Genomic DNA, 12,684 nt, shown 5'->3' with positions numbered 1-12,684 from the left:
TTAAGATCCTGTGGCGGGTGTTGTGGGTAGCTGGCGAATGTCAGCCAACCCTGCGCCCCAGCTGCCCCGGTGCTTTTCTGACCGGAAGAGCCGTATCTGAATCCTTGAGGCCAGTGAACTCACATGAAAGCAACTTCCCAATAAACTGCCTTTAATATATTCTAATCTGGCTTGAACTGGTTCATTTCACTGGCAGAGAAATAACTTCTCAGTAAGATTATATATAAAGTAATAGCATTTAGTGAATCAGCATTACAAAATCCAGGCCATCTTAGCGGTTTAAAACAATGACCTTCCTTCCTACCTCAGAATCCAGTGGGTTAGCCATTTTGACTGCGGTCAGCTGGGTAGTTTATTTTCTGATCTCATCGATGCCTTTTCAAGCTGCTAGCCTTTCAGGTATAGCCAGATGGTCTAAGAAGTTTTCACACTATGCTTTGTTACAGAGAATTGAACTGTGGGGTACTTGTTCTGAATCCAGCCATGAAAACCCTCCTGTGCTAAAGTGTTTGTCAGTGCTACACTTGCAATTCTTTGGTCAAGGCAAGGCATATGATCAGGCTCATTGATAAAGTATGCTTGATTAAGTGGAAGCTGTTATTGTCATGATTTACAACAGAGCACAATAAATTCATTAAAACAACTATCCTTTCTTCAAAGTGCTACTGTAGTCACTGTTGTTGAGAAGATAAGACAACCTCTGGACCACAGTTATAATTTATTATGACTTTGGTGTTACACTGTTTATCTAAGATTTTGCTTTAGGTTTGCTTTCCCTGATGGCAAAAATACAATTTCCTTTTTATTCAAAATTAGAAAATAAGGTCAGGCTCAGACACTGAGATGTTTGAAAATCAGTATTTCACTATATCAAACATAGTTCCCATATTCAGACAGAGAAATAAAACTGAAGGAAAATGTATTGTGAAGCAAATATTGATAGTGTCTGTAACTATGAAAATATAGGAAGCAATGATAATAATGCTAACATTTATCAACTTTTCAGGTGGAGACTAGAACTATTCAGAGCACAAAAACATATATTGTGGTGGCAAGTTAAATATGTTAATGATAATTAGAGCTTATTGTTTATCATATGAACTCAAAAAGTCCTATGAAATAAACATGGTTCCAAAACTGGACACTGTAGTCCTCTGGTCCAATAAAGCATACGATTATCATACATTGATACTGTTTCAAACCATTTTACCAAGGATCAAGTACTCTAAATATGAACATATATATTCAGAGACAGGCTTGATCTTCCACTTGGAAATTTACAATTAAGAGTGCATCTCAATATAATTGAAGTGAGTGCCAAAAGTCTGTCCCCAGACTACCTTGCTGTCTTCGCAGTACACTGGTAAGTCTTTCACATTCGCTGACAATCACTTCTCTGCCTCAACATCCCTCTCCCCTTTTCCAAGCAGATCCAATTTTTTGATGATCCAGTGAAACATGTTTCTTCTAAGCACCCTTTGCTAAAATCCTCAAATGTAGATGTGTCCTCCCTGGGTCTGGCCACAGAACTTTATCTTTCATGGAAGCGCTGCTAGCCCTTGGACTGGTTTCCTGGGACTTGGCTTTCCACATCCTAGATGAGCTCAAGTTAGGTATTACACAATCACAAGACTGCAAGCCACGAACACTCACTTACAGGAAGACCAATTAGGATGAGATCAAAGAGGAAAGTATTAATCCTGAGATTCGATGGAGAAAGCCAATTCCATCATTTTGGGGCCAAATTTAAAGCAAGCTTTATTAAATATTAAATACTAACCAAGAGATGGATTTTGGTCAGGACCATTCTCTGGCATTTCCCAGCTAATGGCCTTGAGCCATCTGCTGAAGGGGCTTTTAAGGACAAACCTGTAGGCCACTATACTTTTCCATGAGGCTGTGTTATTTTCCAAGAACTACAATTACCAGAAGTCTTGGAAGTTCCTAGGCTAGTGGGGGCTTTCAGATCATGACACTGCTGTAAAGCACTGTCACAACAGCAGAACACCAACTCAGTCACATTTACAGAGAATGAATGCTCCATGCTTTCAGTGGTTTCCTTTCCAAAATGTCTTATACCATAAACCACTTTAAATGGAGACTTTGTGTAGCCAGAACTTGTTGAACTGGCAGGGCCTCTAATGGTCCTATAGTCAAAGGAATGAATCACCTTCTGAACTCTCGGTTCAAGGAGCAAGTGTCAACTCTTCACAGAAACATTTTGGCAGTACACCAGAGCAGCTGTACCTCTTGTCCTGCCCACCCCACCCCCACCCCCAGCTGTTCCTATGACACCACTCCTTGGATTCGATTCAGCACAGTGTATTGTCATCTTCTCTATATTTATGTCACAAAAGTATGAGGCAGATTGCATGTAACTGGACTGGCAATTATTAACTAGTGGTAATCTATCTTAACATTCATTGTTATAAATGTTTTTGATGCATTAGACTTATAAGAGTCTACATTTGTATCAATTTGAATATAACTACATATACATACAGACATGAACTACTTACAAAGATGCCAGTATGATTTGAACTTTCAATTTCAAAGTATGTCTTAGCTGTATCTGGTAGTTGGAGCTGTCTTTCAAGCAGTCCTTAAAATCAATTAGTTAAGAAAAAACATTGCAAATCTTAGGAACAGCAATGTTAACTGATGGGTTAATGCTAATAGCAAGAGCTTCAGCTTCTCAAAGCAAAGAGCTCAGGCTTGAACTGTATTGTTCCCAAGGACTCTGCAATCTAGGAGACTTTGCTCAAATACAGGGAGCATGAGGAAGTAGGTTGGAGATTTACAGATATTTGCATGGTTTTCTTTATGGCAAATGCAAATTGCGTAAGAAAATAAAAAGATCTAAACACTACACCCATGTTGAATGCAAATGAGCACAGGTGAGAACAGCTCTGCCTGCTGGGGCGGCCATGGGCTGCCTGCCAGGCCATGTGCCTCTCACTTCAGGGACCAGAGCCTTCCTTTCTCATTCTGAATTCTCATATGAAATGATTTTAGTCAAAGAAACAGACCTTAACTCCTCAGCCTTTAATTACCTTTTTAAATGTTAACTTTAAAAGGATAAATGAAGCTCCTGGTGGACAGGAAGAGATGCACTATTCATGAGAGGTTAGTTTCTATTGTTAGCTACTTATTCTGTAATACACGCTGAGGCATACAGAATTATGGATCACACAAACTATTTGCACGAGGTCAGCATTAGGTGGTATTAATCCTCTGTCTAACCAACCTGAAAAGCCCCAAAAACTTAAAACACTTGTCTCAATATCTAATGCCGAGCTTGATATCAACAACACAATCAGCAACTAGTTAATGAAGAAGAAAAGAAAGCTGTAGTCACTGTCACAGATGTAGACTTTTCTTTAAAATGATGACCCATAGAAAAATGAAATTTAAGATCATCACATTTTAATGATGAATGTTTAATTTAATGCTAAAAGAGTCCTTTACAGTTAACATGACAAATTCATTCCCAATATTGAGAACTCTGTAACAAAAAACTAAACAAAGAGGGTTTAGAAGGAGGAAAGGAAAGGGTGAAATGTTGTAATTATATTATAATCTCCAAAAATGTTTTTAAAATATATTAAAAGAAGAAGAGGGAAAGCTTTTGCGCATTGAGCTTCCTCTTGCCTCTGTGTCCCAGATCCAGCCACATTTTGAAATTGCAGGAAAGATTTTCCATTTTTAGAGAGAATAAACAGGTTCATGGTACAATGTTTGCTTTCATGTTGCTGTGATAAAATACTGGATGAAGACTAAAAAAAAAAAGAATTAATTTTTGTCTCATGGTTTCAGAGGGGTCAGATCAAGATTGCTTTGCCCCAGGTAATTATGTGAAATTTCATGGACAGCAGAAGAATGCAGTGAAAGACAGGTGCTCACACCACAGGAGACTAGAAACAGAGAGACTGAAAGCAGCTGGAAAAACACAAGCCAAGAATCTGCCCCTCACGTCCTACTTGCTCCATGTAAAACCCACTTCTCAAGTTTCCAAAATAGCACAGGCAACTGGAGAGGAAGTTCAGTACATGAACCTTTTAGTGGGGCCCTGCACACTCAGTCCATAGCCACAGGTTTCAGCGATCATTTGGTTCATATTTTAAAATATATAAATTTGGGGGAAGGGAAAGGGTGTTTTCTTGACACCTCTTTCAACTCCAGTTTGCTTTCAGATGTGCCTACTATCATCCTTGTACGAGAGCTGAAATTTTGCCCTAGTGTTCTGGCCCAGTTAGAGACAGGAATAAGGTGAGCACATGAGGATATAATTGCTTCTTTTATTACTTCTCTAGAGTAAATGCAAGGAAAAAAAACCTATAACAAAACAAAGCACTTTTGGACTTTGAGAGGATAGAGGACTTTTTTATCACAAAGGATACTATTTCACTCAGTAACTTTTAAAACACAATAGAATCTCGAAGATTTGAGAGGGCCACATTCTGATAACAATAGTGATAGTGAATTGTCAGGCTCTTGTGATTCCTTAATGAAAATATACCAGCAAAGACTGCATACCTCTCCCAGGCCTGCAGATCCAGGATGGAACTGCTTCCCAAAAGAGATGGCATAAGTAACACGTAATTCCTCCAGGGCATTCACTGCCTCCACCCTGAGCAGGACATCTTCTTATCCTTCCATGTTAGGCCACAGCACGTACCTATGCCATTTCTCTTTCTCAACAATCCTCCAAGATGGGATTGAACTGGTTAGAAACCACTGCAACTCTCATTCACTCAGCTTGCCATCTAAGATAAACACATTTAGATATTGTTGAAAGAAATCTCATTAACTTGCCTCTTGCAAGTTCAGAATTTATTATGAGAAAGTTAACCTTAGCATTTCTTATAGACTTTTTAAAAAGATTTGACCAACCAAATAAAAATTGTCAAATGAATGTTGGAATATGCCAGATACCCAAATCTGTTCTAATAGTAACTTAGAAATCCACTAATTACCTGAATCTCTGAAAAGTTAATCAGAAAATCTGTCCTGCTGGAAACCACCAAACCCAGCTCTTCTTGCTTAGAAAAAAGAGCTTTTAGCTCCTGACTGAATTTAAATCTCTGCTGTAAGTGTACAACAACCTAAGAGTTTGGCCATACTTTTAGAAAGCTAGAAGTATTCACTGTGTTTGGGCCTTTCCGATACCAGATATCTAAGCATCCAAAGAATGCATTCAAGTCCAGATCCTGGGATCTCAGCTTTGTTATCTACATGGTCCCATGTGTTCTCCTCCTTTAATTTCCTTGCTCTGTCTCTCATTTCCTTCCTACTTAGCTTCTCTTTTACTATGTCAGCAATAGCTTTGATTTAGAATGTACATTTTACTATTGCTTAGATTAGAATTTTTACCAAGGCAGTTCAGATATCTGTATTAGGAAATAAGTAGCCATGCCTTCATGATAAAAGTCATGGAAAGATCAGGAATTCAAGGGCCATACCTAAACATAATAAAAGCAAACTCCAGCAAACCAGTAGCCAACATCAAACTAAATGGAGAGAAGCTGGAAGCAATCCCACTAAAATCAGGGACTACACAAGGCTGCCCACATCCTAGCTATTCAATATAGTACTCGAAGTCCTAGCCAGAGCAATTAGACAACAAAAGGAGATCAAGGAATACAAATAGGAAAGGAACAACTCAAATTATCACTATTTGCAGATGATATGATAGTATACATAAGTGACCCTAAAAATTCCACCAGAGAACTCCTAAACCTGATAAACAGCTTCAGTGCAGTAGCTGGATATAAAATTAACTCAAACAAGTCAGTGGCTTTTCTCTACACAAAGGATAAACAGGATGAGAAAGAAATTGGGGAGACAACATCCTTCACAATAGTCACAAATAATATAAAATATCTTGGTGTGACCCTAACTAAAGAAGTGAAAGATCTGTATGATAAGAACTTCAAATCTCTGAAGAAAGAAATTGAAGAAGATCTCAGAAGATGGAAAGATCTCCAATGCTCATGGATTGGCAAGATTAATATAGTCAAAATGGCTATCCTGCTGAAAGCAATGTACAGATTCAATAAAATCCCCATCAAAATCCCAACTCAATTCTTCAGAGTTAAAAAAGGCAATTTGCAAATTCGTCTGGAATAACAAAAAACCTAGATTAGCAAAAACTATTCTCAATAATAAAAGAACCTTTGGTGGAATCACCATGCCTGACCTAAAGCTATACTACAGAGCAATTGTGATAAAAACTGCATGGTACTGGTACAGCAACAGACAAGTAGACCATTGGAATAGACTTGAAGACCCAGAAATGAACCGACACACCTATGATCTCTTGAACTTTGACAAAGGAGCTAAAACCATCCAGTGGAAAAAAGACAGCATTTTTAACAAATGGTACTGGCACAACTGGCAGTTATCATGTAGAAGAAAGTAAATTGATCCATTCCTATCTCCTTGTACTAAGGTCAAATCTAAGTGGATCAAGGAACTCCACATAAAACCAGAGACACTGAAATTTATAGAGGAGAAAGTGGGGAAAAGCTTTAAAGATATGGGAACAGGGGAAAAATTCCTGAACAGAACAGCAATGGCTTGTGCTGTAAGAATCAACAAATGGGACCTCATAAAATTGCAAAGCTTCTGTAAGGCAAAAGATACTGTCAATAAGACAAAAAGGCCATCAACAGAGTGGGAAAGGATTTTTACCAATCCTAAATCTGAAAGGGGACTAATATCCATTATATACAAAGAGCTCAAGAAGCTGGACTTCAGAAATTCAAATAACCCCATTTAAAATGGGGTACAGAGCTAAACAAAGAATTCTCAACTGAGGAATACTGAAGGGCTGAGAAGTGCCTGAAAAAAATGTTCAGGATCCTTAATCATCAGGGAAATGCAAATCAAAAGAACCCTGAGATTCCACCTCATACCACTCAGAATGGCTAAAATCAAAAATTCAGGTGACAGCAGATGCTGGCGAGGATGTGGAGAAAGAGGAACACTTCTCCATTGCTGGTGGGATTGCAAGCTTGTACAACCACTCTGGAAATCAGTCTGTCGGTTCCTCAGAAAATTGGACATAGTACTACTGGAAGATCCAGCAATACCTCTCCTGGGCATATACCCAGAAGATATTACAACTGGTAATAAGGACACATGCTCCACTATGTTCATAGCAGCCTTATTTATAATAGGCAGAAGCTGGAAAGAAACCAGATGTCCCTCCACAGAGGAATGGATACAGAAAATGTGGTACATTTACACAACGGAGTACTACTCAGCTATTAAAAAGAATGAATTTATGAAATTCTTAGGCAAATGGATATATCTGGAGGATATCATCCTGACTGAGGTAATCCAATCACAAAAGAACTCACTTGATATGCACTCACTGACAAGTGGATATTAGCCCAGAAACTTAGAATACCCAAGATTCAATTTGCAAAACACAAGAAAATCAAGAAGAAGGAAGACCAATGAGTGGATACTTCATTCCTCCTTAGAATAGGGATCAAAATACCCATCAAAGGAGTTACAGAGACAAAGTTTGGAGCTGAGACCAAAGTATGGACCATCCAGAGACTGCTCCAATTGGGCGTACATCCCATAATCAGCCATCAAACACAGACACTATTGCCAGCAAGATTTTGCTGAAAGGACACTGATATACCTGTCTCTTGTGATGCTATGCCAATACCTGGCAAATACAGAAGTGGATGCTCACAGTCATCTATTGGATGGAACACAGGGCTCCCAATGGAGGAGCTAGAGATAGTACCCAAGGAGCTGAAGGGGTCTGCAACCCTATAGGTGGAACAACAATATGAACTAACCAGTACCCCCAGAACTCGTGTCTCTAGCTGCATATGTAGCAGAAGATGGCCTAGTCGGCCATCATTGGGAAGAGAAGCCCCTTGGTCTTGCAAACTTTATATGCCCCAGTACAGGAGAACGCCAAGGCCAAGAAGTGGGAGTGGGTGGGTAGGAGAGCAGGGTGGGGGGAGGGTATAGGGGACCTTTGGGATAGCATTTGAAATATAAATGAAGAAAATATCTAATAAAAATATGCTAGAAAAAAAGGAAATAAGTTGTCCACCAAATATATTCCCTTAAAAAGTTATTAATAAAAACTCTAACAAAACATGAATTAAATATATACATTAAGCATTTACTTATACCTACCTTCTGTTTCTAATAATAATGACCAGTCATTTAATAAATGCTTTAAAATGCTTATGCAGAAAATAAGCACTGAATTGATAGAAAGAAAACGTCCTCTTTTCACAGTAGTCACATAGTCACAGATTCTTCGTCATTCATTCAGATTGATTTGCCATTACAATTTCCCTCATCATTTCCTTTTATTATGCAATTAGCTGTTTAAAATCACTAATATGGGCATCCTGAAAGCTGTGTACAAAATTAACTTCAATTATTTTCCAATACAGAGTTTAGCATAGTCAGTGTGTCCCTAGAAAGACATCACATGATTGTCCTAATTTTCCAAGTTAACAGGAGTTATGCTTTGTCGTGTATTTCCATTGTTATTACTAATTCAAATTGGCAGCCAAGAAATAAAACTAACAGGAAACATAATAACTTTTTACAATAGAGTTTATAATTAGGACTCAAATAAGATTTCTACAGAAGGAAAAATTCCCTGGCACTACCAAACATTTCATTCCAATCTGAGCCCTGTCACCTTTCCCTGACAATCTATGCAAATAAAGTCTCCAATTCCCAGAAAGCTAAATTTGTAACTGTGTTTTCCATTATTCCAGTCACTGTGGGAGACAAAAGGAGAGAAATGCATTATGATCAGACAGTGTGGACCCAGAATCCAGTCATGAATGTTAACATAAGTGAAACCCCCGTTTAATGCATAAAACTTAACAAAATCTTGTTTGCAAGTCTGTTAGAGTCTATCAGAATAGAACAGCAGTGCTGAAGAGACCTCATTGGCCTCTGACCTCAACTACTATACATTATACCCATTGTGGATTGCAAGAGATACATGTGATAGCACAAAACATTATTTAAAGAAAAATAAGAAGACCCTCGCCCCAGGCACTGGGCCAAGAGAAACCTTGGTGGTGGTAGTGTTCTTAAATCAGTCAGGGGCAGAGCAGATGGCCGTCCTTTGTTCATAGCTTGATACCTGGCTTCAGGGCCAAAGCTCTCTTATGCCTAGGACACATAAAAATCAAATCAAATCAAATCCAGGCAGCATAGTGCAGGAGGAAGACAAAAAGAAACCTATAGACTGCCATGTCACCCCAGGCCTGTGCATGGCACAGACAGAGCCCCACTAGATCCTGTGGTCAGCCTTCATTGGTAGCCACTACAATATGCGACTATGTTGAAGTCAGATGGAAGAGAAAGAGAAGTGGAGCAACTTGAGCACTATGAAGAGAGGTGGAACTGGAGATTTAAGGGTGGAGAGGAGTAGCCTGATATGAGTGGCCAACCCTGATACCTGAGGCCATGGTGAGGGCCCACCCCGAGCTGCCACTGATGACCATGTCTGACTCCATGCCTACAAAGCAGCTGGGGTTGCTGTCCATGTCCATGGATCATATTACAACTCAAGAATATGGGAATGTCTCTGGATCAGGGACCGCATGGATGTCCAGGGGCTGTGCAGAACTGGCTCCACCCTTCACTGACTGCTTAGATCTTGAGAGCTGGTCCTGAGCCTTGCCCAGTCAGCACAGTGGAGATGGTAGTGTAGGTAAGCTAGTTCAGAGTGCATGAGTGTGGCAGAGCTGACCTTGACACTTGTGTGCTATAGGAAAGCTGCCCACAGGGTCATGTGCTTTGAAATGCTAGCCTTATTCTTCAGCTTCAGCACTCAGGAGAGCAGGCTCTAAACCTTGCCTGGTCAGCACAGTAGTACTAGCCCTGGTCAAGGGGGAGTGAGTGAGCCATCCCAGAGGCCAGAGTGAGGGAATGATGGTCCCAGCACTAGTCTGCCATGGTGCAGGTATGATTCCTACCTCCCACTTGCAGCAGTTGGGAGAACTGGACCTAGGGTCATGAGAGCAGGTAAGTTGGCCCTGCCACCCACTGGCTGCAGCATTCAAGAAAATGGGCCCAAAACCTTGACTGGGCGTCACAGTGGATCTAGCTTTGGTAGACGGGGTGCAGGTAAGCCAGGGCCCAAGGGCATGAGATCAGCAGTCGCCCCTGTCTCCTGTATTGGGTAGCCTCACCAGAACAGTGCTGGAGAGCTCAACCTGGTGGAGTGGATAAATGACAGTTTAGTAAGCTGACCAGATAAGCTACCACCCAGACCCAGATACAGATCCAGGGATCTGAATTGTCCTACCCCCAAATCTATAGCATTTGCAAACAGGATGTGTTAAAGGGTCAGTCCTGATGATCCAAAGCTGCAGGATCTCCATGACACAGGGCAACCCCAGGATACATGGGAGGAGTCCTGATGAGGATCTACTATTGATGGTGTCATAGAAGCCAGAGACCTCGAACCAGACCAATGACTCAATGCAACTAATATTTTCAAGTAAAGATGTGTAGACAGAGAGATACTGTGGAACATACTGCAACATACTACAGTTTCCACAATGAAATGTTTTCTATGCTTTGTTGTCGTGTTGTTGTTTGCTTGCTTGCTTGCTTGCTTGTGTGTTTTTTTTAATTTCGGGAGGGAGGTTGCAAGGGTGAAGGCTAAATATGAGGGGTCAGGGAGATTGTTGGGGCATGGAAGCCCCTGGCATCTCAGCCTCTGACTTGTCCCTGGGCCATTAACTAACACTCTTTTGTTTCTTCAACTATCTTGCTTCTATTCCATAACTGACTCAGAACATTTTATGATAGGTGGCTTTCAGGACCTTTTACAATGATGGCATTCCTTTCTGGACATTTTACAATGGGGACATTCCTTTGACGTTAATGACCTAGCACTGGTGTTTCCCAAGAGTAATGAGATTGAACAGAATTTTTGTCTTGTCTCCTTCCTTTGTGTCTTCTGATCCCAAATTTGTCATTGTAGCTCCCTTCCCTCAAGAACCCTGTTGTTTAAGTCCTGCAGGTCAGGGCAGCTGGCGCCCAGCATGTGGGGCTTGAGTACAAGGGACCAGTGAAGATGACTGCAGTGTTTTTGGTCAGCCGACACATTTTGTATGGAAAATGTCTTGCGGGAACCTGGTGTCTCAACTAGGAATCCTGGTAAGTTTGAGGTGATCATTGGGATAGCTGTTGAATAGCCATGAATTATTTATGGAAGGGTTGAAAAAGGCTTTAAAGGCATGAGGGATAAAGGTTAAAAATGGTTTTGCTTGCATTTTTTGATTTTGTTAAAGAGATTTGCCCATGTTTTCCCCTTGAAGGTACCATTGCTCTTAATGGATGGGAGCGCATAGGTAGCACTTTCCAAGATTATTACAGAGAGTTGGGCCAGTGGTGAATAAACCTTGTAGAAAGACAGGTAATGGTAAAATGTGTTTTGTGTATGTGATTAGAACTATGCTAAAATCTAGAGAAGCAAAGGTAATTCTCATAGGTGCTTTTAGTGTTTGGACCCTGGCTAGTTGTAGGTTACACCCAAGACATGAGAGAATGGATTTGAGAAAAGCAGTCCTGACTATCTGGGGATGCTTTGGTGAAAGAAAAGGAAAATGAACATAAGCTGTTTCAAAACTCCCCTAGGGACAGGAGGAAGTTGGGAGACAACCTGCCTCCTCTCTGGCTCCTATGGGAGGAATGCTTGGCTCAGGGTCTTTTAGGTAGGATATCTGGGTCCCTTTGGGACATCTAGTTTTTTCCCCCCTCTGTCTATTGAGTCCTTGGCACACCAATCCATCCATGGCTGTCAAAACTGACTGTTTTATGTTAAGTCCGTGTTTTTGTTTTGTGGTTTGATTGTTTGTTTGTTGTTCTGTGTTTTATGTTCAAAAGAAAAAAAATGGTTAAAACTTTATCTTCTGGTTGTTCTGCCCTTGATTTAGTTTTAACTCATTTAGCGAGAGAGAGAGAGACAGAGAGAGACAGACAGACAGAGAGAGAGAGAGAGAGAGAGAGAGAGAGAGAGAGAGAGAGAGAGAGAGGTGTCAACTGGCCTTTGGAGCCCTGCACCTGTAGTTAGGAGTCTAGCACAGGTGGAAAAGCCCTGCCAGGAGCTTCTCTGTAAAAGCCGCTCTTAAAGGGCCAGCAGCTTCTCAAGTACTATGGTAAGGGAACTGATGGTTGTTTTTCCTAGAAAGATCTGTGCTTGTGATTGTTGGGTTCAGCAGGCGAAAAGGTGCTCCTCTCTTGAAATTACAACTATAAAAATTAAGAATTGTGTCTGGTTTAAATAAGTAAATGTATGCAGCCATTTCATTTTTGGTTTTGACTGGTTTTAAAGATATAAATATGTTCTATATGTCTTGGTTATAGATTATTGGTTTATAAGTTATTGAGTATGCTTAGCTTAAAACTCTGGGTTGGAGTAATTCAGAACTACAACATGTAGCACTGAAAAATTATAACGTAAAAACAAAATTCTAGATCTTTAGGCCCAGGCTTGGGAATGTGACCTTTGTGACTCAATGCTCCAAGGTATGCTAATCATAAAACAGATAGCGACATTCCTCCACCCACCCGCTTCCTGGGTTCAAAGAGTGTTAATTCAAAGAATGTGATATTGTTAGGGGCTCTTAGAAACTGTCTTAAGAGATAACCTGAACAATTACCAGG

General features: G+C 40.4%; 1 protein-coding gene and 1 non-coding gene across 2 annotated transcripts in view; one reads left to right on the top strand and one right to left on the bottom strand.

Annotated features, from left to right (window-relative positions):
• The window catches only part of Mctp1 (multiple C2 and transmembrane domain containing 1), a 594,489-nt gene that overhangs the window by 461,902 nt on the left and 119,903 nt on the right, over positions 1-12,684 (bottom strand). The window lies entirely within an intron of this gene.
• Positions 9,047-9,187, top strand: LOC115029129. Its single transcript, XR_003834700.1, has one exon. It is a non-coding gene; the product is annotated as a small nucleolar RNA SNORA48 (small nucleolar RNA).

The sequence above is a fragment of the Mus caroli genome, chromosome 13, assembly GCF_900094665.2.
Source record: "Mus caroli chromosome 13, CAROLI_EIJ_v1.1, whole genome shotgun sequence".
NCBI lineage: Eukaryota > Metazoa > Chordata > Mammalia > Rodentia > Muridae > Mus > Mus caroli.
This window is presented reverse-complemented; position numbering and strand designations above follow the sequence as displayed.